General features: G+C 50.6%; 1 long non-coding RNA gene across 1 annotated transcript; it reads left to right on the top strand.

Moving 5' to 3' along the window:
* The first annotated feature begins 5,693 nt into the window (after window positions 1-5,693).
* On the top strand, window positions 5,694-15,224 carry LOC106889173. The gene is made up of 4 exons (XR_001412268.1): window positions 5,694-5,812; window positions 5,929-6,084; window positions 11,225-11,478; window positions 12,619-15,224. It is a non-coding gene; the product is annotated as an uncharacterized LOC106889173 (long non-coding RNA).
* The last annotated feature ends 2,772 nt before the right edge of the window (window positions 15,225-17,996 follow it).

Below are 17,996 nucleotides of genomic sequence, written 5' to 3'. Positions count from 1 at the left end.
TTCTTTGTTTCTTTTCTTAAATGTATTTTCCATTCTAATACTTCAAGTAGCTGGATCCGCAGTGGTCACGCTGCACATCTTTGAGTGGTCACCTTGTCACCAAATCTGCCTTCTTCCAGGGCACAGAGAGTGTTGGGAGCACAAGAAGGAACCAGTCCCTGGGATCACAGAGGACGCTTGCTTGAAAAGATGAGGTGACTAGAACCGCCTTAGAAATGGACAGTGTCCTGCCAGCTCCTTGGTGTGGTGGAAGTTTTCTCTCATTTTTACCAGCTCACAGCAGCCGTCGTGCAGGTGAAGTCTGAGGTGCTGCCTGGGGGCTTCGGTGCCGGGGTGAGGATCTGAGCGGCCCCGGTGCAGCGGAGACAGTGAGGGCTGGTTGTTGACGTGCACACTGTTAACGACGTGGTCTGTGACCGCAGGACGGGACGGATGGGCAGCGAGCTCTTGGAGTACCCTAGGGCTGATTTGGTACAGAACTCAGAGGAAGTTTTGAGACAGATGGTAACTTTCAAAATACCAGTCTGGCTTGGAAGCTGGTCTGTGTGATTGTTTCTGAGGTGCTGGTGTCGTATCCTCCAGAAAGGAAGGTGTAAGGAGAGCAGGACAGAGACCGGAGACAACACGGGGCAAGTTTAACAGTCCTGGGGGTCTGAGGTGAGTCTGTTAGGCAGGTTGTCTAAATTCTGTTGTATTTATCCTAGTGAAGAAGAGAAACTAAAATCCGGTAAGAGCCCAGAAAGCTGCATGGGAGCCCAGCGTGGGCTTTGCTGTCTGCCTTTGGTCAGGAGGAGGTGAAACCAGGCGTGGTGGTGCTCGTTGGCCGTGCTGTCTCACTGGGGAGGGTTTTCTCCCATCCAGCAGGTCTCAGCAGCCCACGTGCTCAGCGTGGGGCGCGCAGCCAGCCTTCTGCTCTGCGACACCACTCAGCGTGGGGCGCGCAGCCAGCCTTCTGCTGATACCAGTCATCTGCAGGCTCTGCTGCTGGGGGGGCGAGCAAGAAGTGATCAATAAGCCCGTGGAAATGAATGTAAAACTTGGATTTAAAGCTACATGAAGCTAAACGTATGTGCCGTTGATGGGGTTCATGACACAGAAGCGTTATCCACCTCCATTGTTGGAGCAAGCAACAACAAATCTTCATGTCCTCTCTAACCACCCCCAGCTGATGAATGTTCCTTTGTGGACAATGTGCTGTAAAATCCATAGCCCCTCATTTCCTAGACTGTAGAAAGCAATGAAATAACAGTGGTGATGAGGCAGATGTTTCTGTTTCAGCCTGAATTAGTGACTGTCAAACACAGACGAGGGCTGCTTAATTCTTGTAGAGCTGCTCACTTGACCTTGACTAGTACTTGCTGGTTTCATCCAGGTTCTCCAGGAAACTTTACTGGGGCTGCTGTGCGGAAATCAGTTCTTGAGCTCTGCCAGGTTGGTCTGGAAATTGCCTGTCCTCTGCTCCCAGGGAACGGAGTGAGCAAAGTGTCTCCAGCTCTCTGGTAATGCAGGCTGCACATGTCTCTGCTCTTCCACAAGGGCCAGACAAAACATTTTCTGCATCTAGATCACGTTTGCTCTTCAGGTGGCACTAATGTAGATTACAGGCTTTCACGGTACTGTCTCTATTATTTATTTTTTTTTAAGAAATCAAGCATAACTTTGAATATGTCGTGCAGAAAGGTCCTTGCAAATGGCATGTGGAGACTGTGGTGAGTATTTACCTGTTTCACCAAAGGGATAATTCAGTTGTCCCCGTGTAGCTGTGCAGATGTTTTGCTGTCAACATCCCTTACATAAAACTTGTTTATTTCAAAGCGTTAAGCTGTACTTGAGCTCTTCTGCTTTGCATATCTAACGAAATCTGTTACCTGGTGCACTCCAGCTAATTCTTCGTATCTTGTTAGATGCTTTTTGGTACTTGTGTTTTGGTGTTGGTTTGTTTTTTTTTTACTGAGTTAAAATGTTTTGAAGTTTGGGTTTGCCACGTTCTCATGTTATGTTGAGCTGTTTGGAAGGAATCTTAAGTTCTCATTAGAATGAGAAAATATTTAAATGTTTAAACGGTGCAGCTGTTATCTAGCCTTGAAATAGAAGTAGCTCTTGGAAAGAAATATTTTGAACGTGCCTTGACAAACACAAACCTGCTCATTTTGTACAGGAGTTCTCTGCCTGCCTGAGCACGGAGCGGGGCAGAGCCCACCCTCCCGCGGGTACCCGCGGCTCCTGGGGGTCCCGGGAGCCAGGAGGGAAGCGCCCTCCCCGGTCCGGGCCGAGCGCTCGCCCCCCGCCCCAGCCCCTCGGGGCCGCCCCCGCCGGGCCCTGCCCGCGGCGCCGGGGGGGGTTTCTCTACGGGATTGTCCCCCCCTTCCTTCCCTCTGCCTTGTAAGAAGCCGCAGTGTTTCTGGCACTAGTCCCATGTTTTGCTTTTTCCTGGTTAAGGCTCCAGCCTCTGGTTGGGGCCGGGGTCCCGCTGCCCCGCCCCAGACCCGGTAACGGGCAACAGCAGGGACCGGGGGGGCGGGAAAAGCCTTTTAAATGGGAGGCAGGAAGGAAGTCAAGTGTGTAAAGAGGTCAGAATAATATTCTTTTTGCATCCCTTAGTTAAGATTTAAAAAATCTAAAGCCTTGTTTGTCTCTATATAAGACCTGGAAGGTGTTTCTCCGTGTGTTTATCCGGCTGTTGGAGATACCAGTTCCTTTCCCAAACTAGGACCTGCTGTCAGTGTGGGGAAAGGAAAAAAAAAATTAAACAATAGACCAGAAGGCACTTCAGGCTTTCTGTGTCATTAATTATAGTCATTTAAAACCTTGTGCAAAGTCTATGCTGGAAGATGTTCTAATTTATAATTAATCCCAGCTGCTGAGGACGGTGTAATTGCTGGGTTACAGGTAACACGGGCTGGGCCACTGACGTCAGGTTTTCACCCAGCTTCTTCCTGTAGGTACAGCCGGTGCCACCCAGATGTGCCACAGCTGGAACAGCCAGCGTGGGGGGAACTGGAGGCATGTCGGGGGTTCTCCCCATCGGGAGTTCTCTCCGGCAGACGGAGCTGCCCAAAGGCCATTGGGCCCTACAGGTACCGTGTCCTTCGTGGTGGCTCCCAAAGGAGTCCTGGGGCAGAGCTGCTGCCGGGAGGGACTCGGGCAGGAGAAGGAATTCGGGGCTGCAATGTCTCTGCCAGCTCCCCCTTTGGACACCTCGAGCCCCCGTCTTTCTGGAGACGCTGCAGCTGAGGCGAAGGTCAGACTCGGCAGCGTGGGCAGGGTTTGCTGTCGCGTTGGTGAGGCTGCTTTTAGAAACACAATGTGATCCTCCCCCTCGCTCTGTCCCACCCTGCAGCGGGTTTGTAGCTCTTCAGAATGTTGGAAATATCAAATCATACACGGACAGACTTTCCTCTCACTGCAGACCCAGAGCTGACGGTGTGTGCGGGTGACGGGTGAGGGCACGGCAGTGACCGGCAAACCTGGGCCTTGGTTACTGGGGTTACATCCAAAGTCTGGTACAGGGTGTCTGGGGCTGCGGGCTGAGCCACTGGGCAGGGCTCCTGCCCCACGCTGCCCTGCATTCTGACCAGCAGGTCACGGGGAAGGCATCTCAAGTGCTTGGTTTTGGACCAACACTGAAACCTTTGAAAAACAGTTTATTTAATTTTTTATTTGGTAATGCTGGCAAGAGATTGGGAAGTGGCTTCTTTCTGTAGGGTAAAAGAGACAGAGAGGAGATCCAAGCAATTTAGTAGTTTTTAATTTGAAGCAGTTTAAGGAAAGATTAATGAATAAATCCTGATATAAACACTAATGAAATCTGTTTGTTTCTTCCCCTTACTAATCATCACCTTTTGTAATGGGAAGATACGTTGCAAAGGCCTGTCCCTACCATTAGAAAACTGTCTTCTAATTTTTTCTTGTTAATGAAATGTTAAGTCAATGAGCTATTCCCAAGCAGCCCTCGGCCAAGCCCGGGTGTGCATTATCGGGCTAATGGCCGCTGTGTCTGATGGCCCCCCCCGGGAGCGGCTCCAGCGCATCCTCCCGTCTCCGACAGCATCCCCCGGGAGCTGCTCCAGGGCTGGGCACTCAGTGCTGGCCCCGCTGCAGCCCGTGCCCCCATTGCCCCCTCGGGAGGGTCTCTCCTCCAGCTGGGAGAGCTCTGCCAGGAGACCTGCTCTGTTGCCGTCTTACTGCTCTCACTTCCGATGTATAGAACTGTAACTTCTTTCACTGCTCTTTAATGAAGAATTAAAAAGGGAAGGCAAAAAGCCATCACGTGTATGAAAAAATGAAACCAATCTTTTTTTCAGTCCTCACCATAGAATTTAGAGACCTTGGATTTTTAGTGAAATGGAGCCTGTACGCATTCTGGGCTGATGGCAGCTCTGGGAGTTGGCATCAACCAACAGAACTCCTGGGGCTGGGACTCTGCCGGAGCGTGAGCCCGTGGTGGGTACAGAGCTGGCAGCCGGTGGGAGCGGAGCTGCTGGGGCTCCAGGGAGGTTTGAGAAGCTGCATGATGGATGAGCTGGGGTGTCGGGGGGAGCCCGGGGCTGGGGTGTGGAGGGGAGACCACCGGGGCTGCGCTTTGCCAGAGGAAGGGTGTCAGTGGAAACACAGCCCTGGAAGCTGCCCTTGGGCGGCAGGAGATGCCGGGAGGCTGTGGGACGCGGCTGGAGAGGGGTTTTCACAAGGACCTGTTGTTCGGTCGCTCAGATTATATCAGCATTCTGGCTACTGAGAGGGATTTGGCCTTTGGGGTTTGCTTTCAGCTTTATTTATTTTTGCCTGTTCTCAATTCTCTTTGTGAATACCAATATTCTGAGTCACTTGGAGCAATTTCTGCCTTCGTTAGAGACTCCTTCCAGCTCCCCTTCCCCTGCCCGTGGGCTGCTGCCTCCCCCTGTGCCTCCCGGTGTTTCCGCAGCCCTGCAGTCGAGCATCTTCAGCCCTATTAATCTATATCTCAGCGTTGGTTCTTTGCAGGACTTGCCTCCTTCACCTGACCCGCCCTGTACTGTCCCTGCTGCTTCTGCAGCACGTTCCCAAGCATTCGAGATGGGGTGTGAGGCCACAGTTCACCCCAGGCCTCGGCAGCTCTGCTCGGAGCTCAGGGTGACGTGGTTCAACCAGAAAACTGGGCATTCGGGCCCCGCAGTCTGTTCCTTCTGGGTCATCCTGGGGAAATCCACCTATTTCTGTCTTTGTTCCCTTGATCTACCCCGGCGTTTGAACTGTCTGTGGTATCTACACCAACCAAACAGGACTATGTTTCTAAAAACCAAAACTAAAAGATGCGATATGAAAAAAGAAGTAATTGTATAGTTCTATAATGGGCATTCCTCTCTGAACTGCTGAGCTCTGGGCGCTGGAAAGCTTGTGCATAAGGATTTCTACAAATCAATAAGAGGAAAATAACCTGGGAAGGAGGATGGGTCTCTTATTACAGCACTAAGTGTCGATACTGTAGATGTCTTAATGCCAGTTAATGACTGTCCCTAATGGTATTCAAACAATGTACATTTGCTTTAGCTGCTTTCAAAGTCCAGATGAGCTGCTCGGAGCTCTCTTAATGATGCGAATTATTTAACGCTCATTTGTATGCAGTATGCTCCTGCCTTGAAAGTGCTTCACGGAATTCAAGCCAAATTCAGCCTCGCAGCTACACTGAAGTCAGTGCTTGTCTCTGCATCTGCTGGTCGCTTTTCTTCTTGGTTTTGCTCTAAGAGTTAACTTCTTGTGGTGTTGGTTTTATTTCTCTAAAGGTAATATCTGCAAAGGGGTTTAGTTGCCCTTCTCTCCTCCCAGTAAAGGAGCTGTAAGTACACAGTTCTGTTGATTCTCACGTCTCCCTCTGAACCCCTGCGAGAGGAGGACAGGCTGAGCAGAATATCATGTGTGTTCTTTTCTTTCCTCTACTTTGCACCTCTGAAGCACAGATTTGGTGATATCTGGCAGTTCTCCTAAAACCCATCCTGCAAAGAATCTCTGCTGTCTGATGTGTGCCAGTGGCCGGGTTCCTCCCCGTGGCCGTTTCTGGATGGACACAGCATGAACCCAGGGAGGCCCCAGTTGTGTGGGATCCTGCAGGTCAGTTCTGCTCGGGGTAACGGTGTCAGGATGCGCTTCCGAGGGCTGGGAGCAGTGTGGTGTGGGCTGATGGTTTGAGTTCAGACAGGGTGCAACAGACAGTCTCAGTTCAGGCATATACTAATTGATTAGTGTTGGGCTTCGTAACCATAATATTCTTGTAATTTTTAACTCATCCCAACTATTTTTTACGCACACATGAAAAGAAAATTAAAAAAATCATCTGCTGTCATATCACCCACTCCCCCTGGGTGATGGGTAGGGGTATGATTTTCAGTTTACAGCACAGACCCACAACCATCCACTGCCTGCCTGGAGGAAGTGGGAGTGGTGGAAACGTGTCCCTTCTATCCGTGCGTGTCACGGGCACGGGCTGAGATGCTCCTTGTCAGCTGTTGGACCTTCCCTGGCAGCAGGGGGATGGGGCAGGGGAGCGATGGGTTCCTTCCCCAGCTCCACAGCGGGTGACTCCAGAGGCCCCATTTTCTGTAGGTGCTGCTGCCCCTCTCCCTCCAGCAGGACTCTCCTCTGACACTCTCCTCCTCTCCCTCCCTGCTCCTCGCCCATCCCTTCGGCAGCATCTCTCCCTCTCCTGCCCCGGAGGGATATAATCCCCGCAGGAATGTGGCCCGAGGGCTCTGCAGGGCCCGGCTGTGGCTGCAGAGCTCTGGCAGTGAAGCAGGAGCAGTGATTGCGCCTCCCGCAGGGAAGGGCTGGGGGTTTGTGGGCTGTTCGGTGTGTGTCGGGCTGTTTGGGGGGTGTGTGTCGGGCTGTTCCGTGTGTGTGTTGGGCTGTTCCGGGGGGGTCAGGCTGTTTGGGGGGTGTGTGTGTCAGGCTGTTTGGTGTGTGTCAGGGCCATCCAGCCAGCACATCAGAGGAAAAACAGAGGCCAGACTTTTCGGCTGCGTGTGCTGTTTCCCTATTCATTGTGTCTGGGTGACGTATTCTCTGCCTGTGGTTTTAATAAATATCTCTCATAGCTACTTTCTTCTCCAGTCCCCTTGGGACAGCTCTTTCCAACACGGAGAGGAAAGAGGAGGGAGAACTTCGTGTGGAGCATCTGAGAAAGCTTTAACTCCAGCCGTGTCTGCGTGCAGCCGCGGTGTGTTACACAGCCCTCGGTTTGAGTTCCACCAAGCTCCCTCATTTAATCACATTAACTCCTCTTCCCTTTCCTCTCCATGTTTATGTGTCCACAGAGCATCAAGAAATGTTTGCAAGGAGGATCCCAAGCCACTGCTTGGAGCCAAATTTGTGTTGGTTTCTAATAAGGTTTTGCCCGTGGGCTGTTGCTGTGGTTTAGAGTAGCCTGGAAATTTCAACAGGGACGTAGGGAAAAAACCCACTGAACGGTCACAATTGTGTGTTGGGAAAGTGAGTTTGTCCCGTGTAGTAAGTGCCTGTCCTGACCCTGCTAGAGCAGAACAAACCCCCTTTTCTAGCAGAAACCAGAGTTGTTGTTAATTAATGTCTTGCTGAAAACGAAGTCTTTGCCATCTGTTCCGCCCCCTCACTACGAATGCCACTCTCATTATGTTGATTATGTAATTAAAAATGAAAATATATTTTGGTAGAGTGCTGCATAGGCATCTGTGCTGATTCTTCTGTTCCCGGGCGCCGTCCCCTGCCCCCACCCCATCAGAAAAGCAGGAGGTGACAGTTGTTGGACCTCTGGTCCCCTTATCCCGGGCTGCGGTGCCGTGGGGGGAGCAGCCGCTCCGACACCCCCCCCCAACAGCCCTTCCCGGGCCCTGGCCATCGGGTTTGGGAGGAATCCCTGGCAGGACCCTGCTCCTTGTGCTGAAGCTGCTTTAAGCTCTCGTGAGGGGTGAATGTGACCCCAGAAAAGTGAGAAGAAAGGGGGCCGGTGACCCCCAGCTCCCAGTGCCAGAGCGGGGCTGTCTCAGCGTGGAGGGAGAGGAGGGGCCGCTTTCCTGTAAGTGGGTTGGAGCAATTACCCAGGGCTCTTACAGCAAATGAAGTTGTCAGCGTGAGTCACATTCCCTTTTTTTCCTCACTGCCAAGTTTTAGGCAGTAACCAGACAGAGGGAGGAAAAAAAAAAAAAGGAAAAGCAACAATGGGGAAAAGTTGAACTGAAACAACCCTTCGTTCAGGGTATTGTTTGACGTTTTAGTTCTGATTGTACGTAGAGATAAAGGGTCTATAAATATCCTGTCTGCTAAAATTCCTTATCGCAGCATCGCCTGTCAGCTGAGCAAATAGGTTAGGTTCTCTGTAATTACATATGTAAATACAAACCCCTGATTATGTCCCTGCCCCACCTGGAATGGAGGCCGGGTCACTGGGAAGGACATTAACCTTCGCTGGTTTTACTGGGAGATGCCCCGGTCCCAGGAGAGCGAGTGGCACATCCCGCTGTGAGGGCTGCACGGAGCTGGGGTGAGCGGGGAGAGTTTATCTGAGGGGCTGGAGGAGATAAAAGCTCCTTCTGACACTTTCTGAAACCATCTCAGCATCGAGTTCTGTTCAACAAACGGCTGGAAGCTTTTCTGCTCCGCTCTGGAGCTTTTAATGAAGCATTGTGATTCCTGTTGTGGCCAATTGTGTGACACGTTTATTATCACTGGTATGCAGAGCATTTTTTAATGTCTGACAGCTGGAGAAAGAAGTATTTTGTGCATTCAAACTTTCAGCACAAAGCTGCTGTTTTCCATTCTGCCTTTGTCTTTTATTCTTGCTGATGCAAATCACCGAAAGACAGAACTGATTAAATTACGTTTGTTTACTTTTTCCTTGATGATAAGACACAGCTTGCCTTTCATAAAAGACAGAAACAGAGGATGTGAATGTTCCTACGGTATTTCTAGAAAGGTTTTTTTATCCTTATGATATAAAGGCCTTTATTTGCTTCTCATGTCTCGATTTATCAGATAATGTGCTCTTCCTGGTGTAAGTGGAGTAAGAATAGAGCAGCGAAGGAACAGTCAGCAATGGATCCCACTTGGAAAGCTTCTGGCTTGTTATTTTTGTTAATTCAGCAGTGTAAATGATGGGACCACATCACAAAACAAACACAGCGAGATACTTCTGTCCTTCGCCGCGGGGCTGCCTCCCACCCTCGCTGCAGCTGCACAGAAAGTCCCTCCAGCGCGGCGGTGGCTGGTTTGGTGCTGGGGAGAGACCAGCACCGAGGGGCAGGATCCGGGGTGTTGGGGAGACCAGCACCGAGGGGCAGGATCGGTGAGGGCTGCACGGAGCTGGGGTGAGCGGGGAGAGTTTATCTGAGGGGCTGGAGGAGATAAAAGCTCCTTCTGACACTTTCTGAAACCATCTCAGCATCGAGTTCTGTTCAACAAACGGCTGGAAGCTTTTCTGCTCCGCTCTGGAGCTTTTAATGAAGCATTGTGATTCCTGTTGTGGCCAATTGTGTGACACGTTTATTATCACTGGTATGCAGAGCGTTTTTTAATGTCTGACAGCTGGAGAAAGAAGTATTTTGTGCATTCAAACTTTCAGCACAAAGCTGCTGTTTTCCATTCTGCCTTTGTCTTTTATTCTTGCTGATGCAAATCACCGAAAGACAGAACTGATTAAATTACGTTTGTTTACTTTTTCCTTGATGATAAGACACAGCTTGCCTTTCATAAAAGACAGAAACAGAGGATGTGAATGTTCCTACGGTATTTCTAGAAAGGTTTTTTTATCCTTATGATATAAAGGCCTTTATTTGCTTCTCATGTCTCGATTTATCAGATAATGTGCTCTTCCTGGTGTAAGTGGAGTAAGAATAGAGCAGCGAAGGAACAGTCAGCAATGGATCCCACTTGGAAAGCTTCTGGCTTGTTATTTTTGTTAATTCAGCAGTGTAAATGATGGGACCACATCACAAAACAAACACAGCGAGATACTTCTGTCCTTCGCCGCGGGGCTGCCTCCCACCCTCGCTGCAGCTGCACAGAAAGTCCCTCCAGCGCGGCGGTGGCTGGTTTGGTGCTGGGGAGAGACCAGCACCGAGGGGCAGGATCCGGGGTGTTGGGGTGGGTGAGGTGCTGTCCCCGGGCTGTGCCGGGCGCTCCTCCCGAGGAAGGCTCCTGCCTCCCTCTGCCCGGCTCCTGCCGTCTGTGTGCGAGGGAGACGCTGCCCTTGTGACTATTTTTGTCCTGCATTTTTCCAGACCAAAGTGCAGCAAAGGATGGCAAAGGCAAGAGAAGAGTCTGAAGCTTCTCAGCAGCGTCGTCAAACCTCCCTGTTCCACAGACAAAACTGGATTTAGGGAGTGATGCTGCATGGCAGCGGAGCCAGACCTCATGGACTGCGGGATAAAAAGGGACACTGCTGCTGGCCCTGCTGCCTCTCTGTGCAGGGCTGGGGCTTGCCAGAGCTCGTGCAGCTCAATAAACTGTAAAAAGATGAATTCAGCAAAAAACATACCAGCCCAGGAAAGGAGGAGAGTTAGGTACTGTGAGAATGGAGCCTGGGACTGCAATGAGAAGTATGAATGGCAGGGTTTTGGAGGATTTGGGGTGTGCTGGGGAACATTTTGCTGCTGTTCTGCCCCAAACCTGCCACTTCTCCTCCCGGGTGGCAGGAGGTGCAGGCAGCCCGAGAGGGGAGAGAAGGGATCCTCAGACAGCGGAGGGGACGGAGGGGGCTGCAGGAGCCCAGGAGGATGCTGCCACAGGCGAGCGGGGAGGAAGAGGAACCAGGGAGGAAAGAGAACGCTTTCAGAGCCACCACAGAAGGTGGCTGCCACAAGCACCAGGAAATGCCTGAATGTGGGGCAATGGTCCCATCTTCCTGATCTGGCTTTTAAAGGGTTTGTTCTCCTGTAGCTGTCCCTGAAGGAGGAGTCCTGTTTGTGTCCCTTACTCAGGTACATGTTTCTCCAAACTGGGCTTTGATAAGAGCACAGATCCTGCATTCCTACTATCTGCGACAAGGAGCAGTAAAAGCTGTTTGGGGTTTGTGATGGAAATGTATCTGTATATTGGCATTTACCCAGCTGCACCTCACCGAGGTCAATGGGACGTGAGAGCGGGACACTTCCCCTTTTAATCCATTTTCTATGGGTGGGGGGATTTTGCCTCCCTGCGGGAAAGGCAAAACTTGTTTGTTTTTAAAGCAGCCTTTATTGTAATAGTGAAAAACACTTTTCATTGCTGTTGGTCTTTCTCTCAGGGTTTCCAGGCCAGGGATTCAGTTCAGCTCTGTCAGTATCCGTGGGAAACGAGACATCACACCGAAACGTGGGGTGAGATGCAGGACGCTGAGAGATGCTCACGACAATTTTGTGTCTCCTGTACAAAACCCAGAAACTCGGTAACGGAGAGAGATAAATGTAGTGGTTGATTACGGTGGATGTATTGCAGTTATAAACAGCATCTCTGACCATTCGGCTCTGAGTTTCTGGAGCAATAACTGCTGTATGGAAGGTAAGACAACAATAACGCGAGGCAGGTAATTTCCCCATTGTTAAAACTTTCCAAATCCAAAAAGCCACAAATGTAGTTATTAATTCAATTTAGCTAGATCTAGTGCTGGTGGCTGGAGGGAACATCTTTCTGAAGTTTGATCTTTCCCCTGGTCTAACTGCTAACAGCCTCATGGCAGAGTTGAGAGCGTTGCAGCCATTTAAAGCAGCAGAATTGAATGCAGCCGTTGCTCATCTGGAGTTCCTGTGCAGCAGAGTGACCACAGGGACCGGCAGCTCCTATCTTCCGTCTGCCCCAGAAACCCCGAACTCACAGAGAAGCGTTAAACTTTGTGCTGAGCTTCACCAGCCCCTTCTGCGGTGGGCACTGCGAGACGCAGGCTGTCTCTGCCTTAGCCGTGTCCTTCCCTACCAAAAGGCTTATCCCCTGCAGAGTTGGCACAATCCTTCAGTTCCCTCCTCGGCCCCTCCTGGTGTCCCTCAGCTGCAGACTGGGTCCTGCCCCTGATCACAAGAACATCCTGAATCAGACTCAATAATTTGTATTTCCTTGCCGAGATCTTATCCGCTGGGGCGCGAATCCCACCGAGGAGGTTGCTGGTGCTGAAGAACCTGCAGCCTCCTGCTCCCCAGCGCTGCCTTCTCAGGCTTGGTTAATTTATCCAGCAGAATTAATTGAGACAGGAGAGCTGTCGAGTGGGAAAGGCCACACAGCGAGCCAGCGCCAGGCTGAACATCTGCAGGGGCTGTGTCTGTGATTAGGTGCCTCAGCGCTCCCGGATTAGCGGTGTTAGAAGCAAATCTGTCTTTCACCATTTTTGTCTAAGGCTCTGTGCTGTAATTCTGCAGATGTTTGTTCTCTGTGTATCCACTCTGTTTACAAAAATGACAAATGCTGATAGTAAAAATTACATTTGCTCATTCAAACATCATGATATTTACATATAAGAAAAATTCATCCAGCAGGGGTCCAGTGACCTAATGAGAGCTGAAATGTGGGCTTCAGCAGGAGGTGGATGGGACCCTCAAAATCTGCTTCTCTTGCACAGAATCCCCTCATATATATAATGAAAACCTTATTTTGTTTACAATGGCAGATGCCACAGGGGGTTGTATATTTGGATATTTTTTTTTTCTCTAGGAGTGTTTATTAATAAAGACTTGAAAGTTGTACGATGTGGTGAGAGCGTCTCTGGTGACAAACAGGCAGCACAGGGAGGAATTGCACGGCCCCGGTATCGCAACGCGGATCCCAGCACCGGGCTCCTCTTCTCAACGCGCCGTGACACCCCTTCCTCCAGGACACCTCTCCTCCGCGCAGCTCCTGCTGCTGCAGGTACACAAAACTGCACCAGAAATGGCTGTCTTAAAAATGAACGATGATTCATCGATTTCGGACTGTAGAAACAGATGTCTGTAATTTAACTAATACCCATTACAAGATGCCGTGCAGACTCTGGGCTCTCAGGAGAAGGGCCTGACCCCTCCTTCCCTTGGGTGCAGCCCAGAGAGTGAAGGCACCGCTTCTCTGCAGGTGCCTGAGGTGTCTCCGCTGAGGACGTGGCTGTCCCTCTTCTGCCTCCGTCCTTCGGCCTCAGCGAGGTCAGGGCCTGGCCAGTGAGGGAGAGGAGGCCCCCAGCCCGGGCTTGTTCCCTGCCAGGGATGGCTGTTTGTGTGGGGAACCTCAGACTGGGGATAACTGCCATGGCTGCTGGCTCGCTCAAGGCTGGGCTTGTGGTGGTCCTTTAGTGCTGGCCAAGCTTTGAACCTGGTGACTCTTACAGGAACATCTCAGGGTGCCATTAGAGTCCTGCTCCCTGTCACTTGGTTCTGCTCAGCCACTGCCCATCGCTCAGGCTAAAGGTAACGACAGGAGACAAGGAGGAGCTGTACCTGAGCCATCACAAAACCATTGGCTGCACCGCTATCTGCGATGAACGCTGCCCAGGTGACAATGGTGTCTCGTGAAGGCCAGTCTCTCTGCAGAGGGTCTGGCACTGTCCCCCAAACCGGGTCCTGTGGGTGGCACAAAACGAGGCACAGGGGTCTGGCATCACCCCTCCAGCCCCGCTGTCCCCGGGGCTCATCCCACTGCCCGTTCATTGTCCATTTTAGCTCTTCTCCACCTCTGCAGTCTCTTTGATTCTTTTCTTCATCATCCTTTCTTCTCTGCCCTCACAACCAACCTCCTCAGCACAAACACTCCCTAAATTTTTAGCTATGAGAAGTATTAAAACCAGAGTTTCTGCAATATCTGGGCAACATAAGCCCCTGATAATCCTGTTCCTACGTTCTTTGACTCCTGCCTCTGTTGGAGGCGTCACTTGTCCCGGTTGCAGCTGAGCTGAGGACAAGTGGGGGAAACAGACTGCATATTTTAGTATTTGTAAATCATTAGACTGGGGAGGTTTTGTAATAATCTTATCGTTTGTAATAATCTTATCTCCTTTTTTTGTATTTTCTTGTATTTTCCTAGCAATCAACAGTATCACTGGCATTTTGTAAAACCCTAATAGCCTTCCAGGGTGTAAAGCTTGGGCACAAGGCGACAGTGGGGCCATACCAGGACTGCAGTGGTGTCCCCATGGGTCACTATAAGCTTCTCTGTGAACGCTGACCATCCGCACGGGGCTTTTATCAGCCCTGCAAAAAAATAACCTTTTATCTGGTGGTTCAGTTCTCTTATCATCCAGAGCTTGTTTACTGAGTTTTAGGTCTTGGGCAAGACGGAGCAAGCTCATGAGGAGTAGCTGGTTTTGGGGAGATACCAGCTCCAGATAACCGGGGACAAGTAAAGCACACACCAATATTGAAATCACTCGGTTTTATTGCAGCTGACTGAGACAGAGTGTGCTCTGAGGCTGGGAAATTTCCATTACTGGAGTGCAGGACAGTGCCTGGATACTGCTGCTACTGCAGCTGAGAAATAAAAGCAAGCTAATTTTATACAGACAGCAACAAAATGTCAGTATATTAATTAAAATTGTTAGCATTCTATAATAAGCTTTTAAGGTTGCTGCAAAATGGACCCCTTTTAAAATATTTAGAGTATAAATGTAAACTAGTTGTATGAAACTAAGGAACATAAAAATGGCTTGAAATTGCAATTGTGTTTTCAAACTGTATGTGTGACCAGCAAATCTAACGAGAGCATGACAGATAATACGGGATAATAACAACAATACAGTGACAGACTCTGAGGGAACAGTGCCTAGTGCAAGATCAAGGTCATTACTGGCAGTTTAGTTCTGTGATTAATGATCTTTTGTGCTCCCCTTGGCATGCACAAAACAAACACAGAATCTGTTTGCTGGGCTTAACTCCGTGGTGTATACACCACCGAGGGCTCCCTGCAAAGTCGGTCTGAACCTGACTGGGGAAAAAAGGAAACACTGGGGTGGGGGGGAAGTAAATTTGTTTTGGTGTCAGTTGCCCAACAATTTGGGCGAGAGACTGTTTTTAACTTCCTAAAGGCACAAGACTATGCAGGAATCCTCACTTTCGCTGGGGTCACCTTACGCTGTCAGAGCAGTGGCCGACATTGAACTGGCAGTGAGTGTCTGGGACCACAGCAGTGTGTCACCAGCAAAACTCAGCCCAGGCAGCTATTGGTGTCTCAGGCTCTTCATGAATCCTGGGAGAGCTCCCCGTGGATCAGAGCTCAGATCTAAGCAATTTCGGTTTGTGTCACATTCATCACCATGGTTCCTGAGTGCCTTAGAAGTTAAAATATATCTTTATAAAACATCTTACATGTCTTGTTTCACTCTCTCGTCACCCCCGCACAGAGACTTGAGGGCTTTTTAACTAATGCTGGGAAAATTGTTTCATGTACTTCATGCCTGGGCTTTGCTGGGGGGGATGGGGGTCATGCCGAGGCGCTTGGAAAGCAAATGCCAACTCCTCCGGCGGCTACTGCAGACCTACATCTGCAGCATCCCTGGGCAAATGGCACAACTAATGCAATAATGATGATTTGGTGAGATGTAGCCTTGGTTTTAAATCAGCACAAAACCATGAAACTCCTCACAACCCCTGCTGGGCAGCGGCTCGAGGCTTGTCCTGTGCCCGTACCTCATAACGCGGTGTCCAGGGCTCCCACAGGACGGTGTGTGCTTTCCCAGAGACCCACAGAACAGGGGGTTAGTGGGTGAAGCAAGGATGTGTAACAGAGGAGACTCTCTAGCCCCTCATGAGGGATGAACTCACCCCCCTGACCTCGGACCGGTGGGGAGATGGGGACAGTGGGGTCCGTGGCACGTTTACGCTGCCGGCTCGCAGGGCTCAGCCACCTCCTGGTGCAGCTCGTCTGGAGACACCGCGCTCTGGTCGGACAAACTCTTCTTAGCAGCGATTTCTATTTGAAATAAAAGCTTTTTATTACCTCCTATCATTTTTTTAGGCAGTATCACCTCTTCCCCCCCCCAACGTACCCTTTTATTTTGATCATGGAGCTAATAATTTTCTTGAAACACATTTGTGTTCTTTTCAGAATTGAGGTTTTAATGTCACAGTGTTAAGGTAAAAGCCCCGCTGTGAAGTGCAGGTAATGGCTGTGCATTTAAGGAGGCTGAAAGGCAGCAGGAAGGGTTCTGCCTGCTCGGCCCGTCTGTAACCACAGCGCTTCATGGAAATAGATGCAGGAAGCTCTGTCACGGCAGAAGCGGCTGGGGAAGCGTGCCATAGCCTCCTGACCGCTTGTTTGGGTTTAATTGGATTAGACGTATATTTGAACACAGCACTCGAAGGAGCTGACAGCCTTTCCCACAATTTCCTGGTCTGCCTGGTCGGTTTCCTTTCTGATCACACACGTCCTGGTGAAGGTAGAAAAGAATCTAGATACATGCCAATTTTTAATTAAATTTGCCATGACAGGTTGTGTTTAAGCTAGGTTCTCTGTAATCATTTGTTTTGCACTTGTGGATGACAGATTTATTTATGTATGTAATCAGAACTATAAGCATAATTTCATTTTTAGAGTTAAGAAAACCTTTTAAATAATATTTTACTTGGTTTCAGAAAATTTAAACATTTATTTATTCACATTTACTGCTGTCTAAAATTCCAGAGAAAAATAATGCTGTGTTTCTAAAGTGCAGAACACATCATGGAAAAGAAAGCATTATATTCAAGTAAAAATAAACACATCAGAAGCATTATCCCACTCAAATACATAAAAACCCCAAGCTGTATAGTGGAATGTGTGTTAAATACAGAGAGCTGTTAATTAGATCACGCTGGCCCCCCGGGACAGTGCTCACCCCACGCAAGGGGCCAGGCCCTGCCAGGTCAGTCTGTGCCGGGGACCCGGCTGTGCTCCCCAACTGGAGACGCTCCCACTTCACCAGAGACTGCTGGGACAGGGACACCGCGGGCAGCGGGTGGTGACGGGGGTGGGATGCCAGAGAGGACCCCCCCCAGGCAGGTGGGAGAAGGAAGCGGGAGACCATCAAGGGGACACCCTCAAGGCAGAGCCACCAGGATAATGGGCAGAGACCTCCACAGTGAGAGTGTCAACAGAGAGAGCGGAGCCAAGAGATGGAAGAAAGAAGAGGGCAAAGTCCATGGGGTGAGAACCTGAGAGCAAGGGGATGGTCACGTCACAGCTCCCAGCTCAGCGGGCAGATGGGAATGCACAATTAGGAACTACTTGGAAGAAAAGAGGCTTGATAGTCAAGGGGTAACTGGGTGATTCCACACTGGGGTCAACTGGCAGAGCAGGCAGTTGCATGCCAAGATACATAAAGATACATGTTTGAACGAAATGTCAAGGAACAGAAGCTAAAGCACACCTCAAGCAGCTGTGGCAATAGTGGTTAAAGCAAGTGGCAGGATTTCAGATTGGGATTAATACTTTTTGTCAACATCATTAGAGAATTGCAGAAACAAATCATCAAAAGTGGTGGTAAGATCCGCGTGCATAACTTCTGCGAACTTCCACATGGGGCAACAGCTCTTTTGGGAGAAGGGAGCCTTGCAGGGCGCCGCAGACACACACTGCTGCTGCCGGGGACCGGCCATCGCCCCCCCCCAGAGCCGCCTCCGGTTTATTTACACTCACAGGGGAAACAACCAACAGGAAAATACAACTCCGTATGAAAACAATATGCTAACCAGAGATTGCGAAATTGGAGTTGGGCAACGTCAGAACTAAACCTGCCCTTGCTACAGTAATTGGCGTTCCCGCGCAGTGACCCGGCGCTGGAGGACACCGGCGGGCCCGGCCGTCCCTCAGGCCGGCACCCACCGCGCCCTCCGCCCTCACACGGCCCAACCGGGGCTCGCTGGGCACCACGCGGGCAGGGCCAATCCCGCGGTCTCCTGGCGGGCGGGCAGTCGGTGGGAGGGCTCAGGCCCGGGACCCACCGGGCCTAACCCAGGCCCAGCCCGGGCCCGGCCATTTCCTGCCGCCGCCACCACCTGACGCCTCTAATGGCGCCGAGCGGCCGCGCGCCCGCAGCGCCGCCACGCCCACCACGTGACCCGCGCGCCGCGCCCCCTCCCCAGCGGCTGCGGTTA

This window comes from Calidris pugnax, unplaced genomic scaffold (genome assembly GCF_001431845.1).
Source record: "Calidris pugnax isolate Ruff unplaced genomic scaffold, ASM143184v1 scaffold138, whole genome shotgun sequence".
Classification (NCBI taxonomy): Eukaryota; Metazoa; Chordata; class Aves; order Charadriiformes; family Scolopacidae; genus Calidris; species Calidris pugnax.
This window is presented reverse-complemented; position numbering and strand designations above follow the sequence as displayed.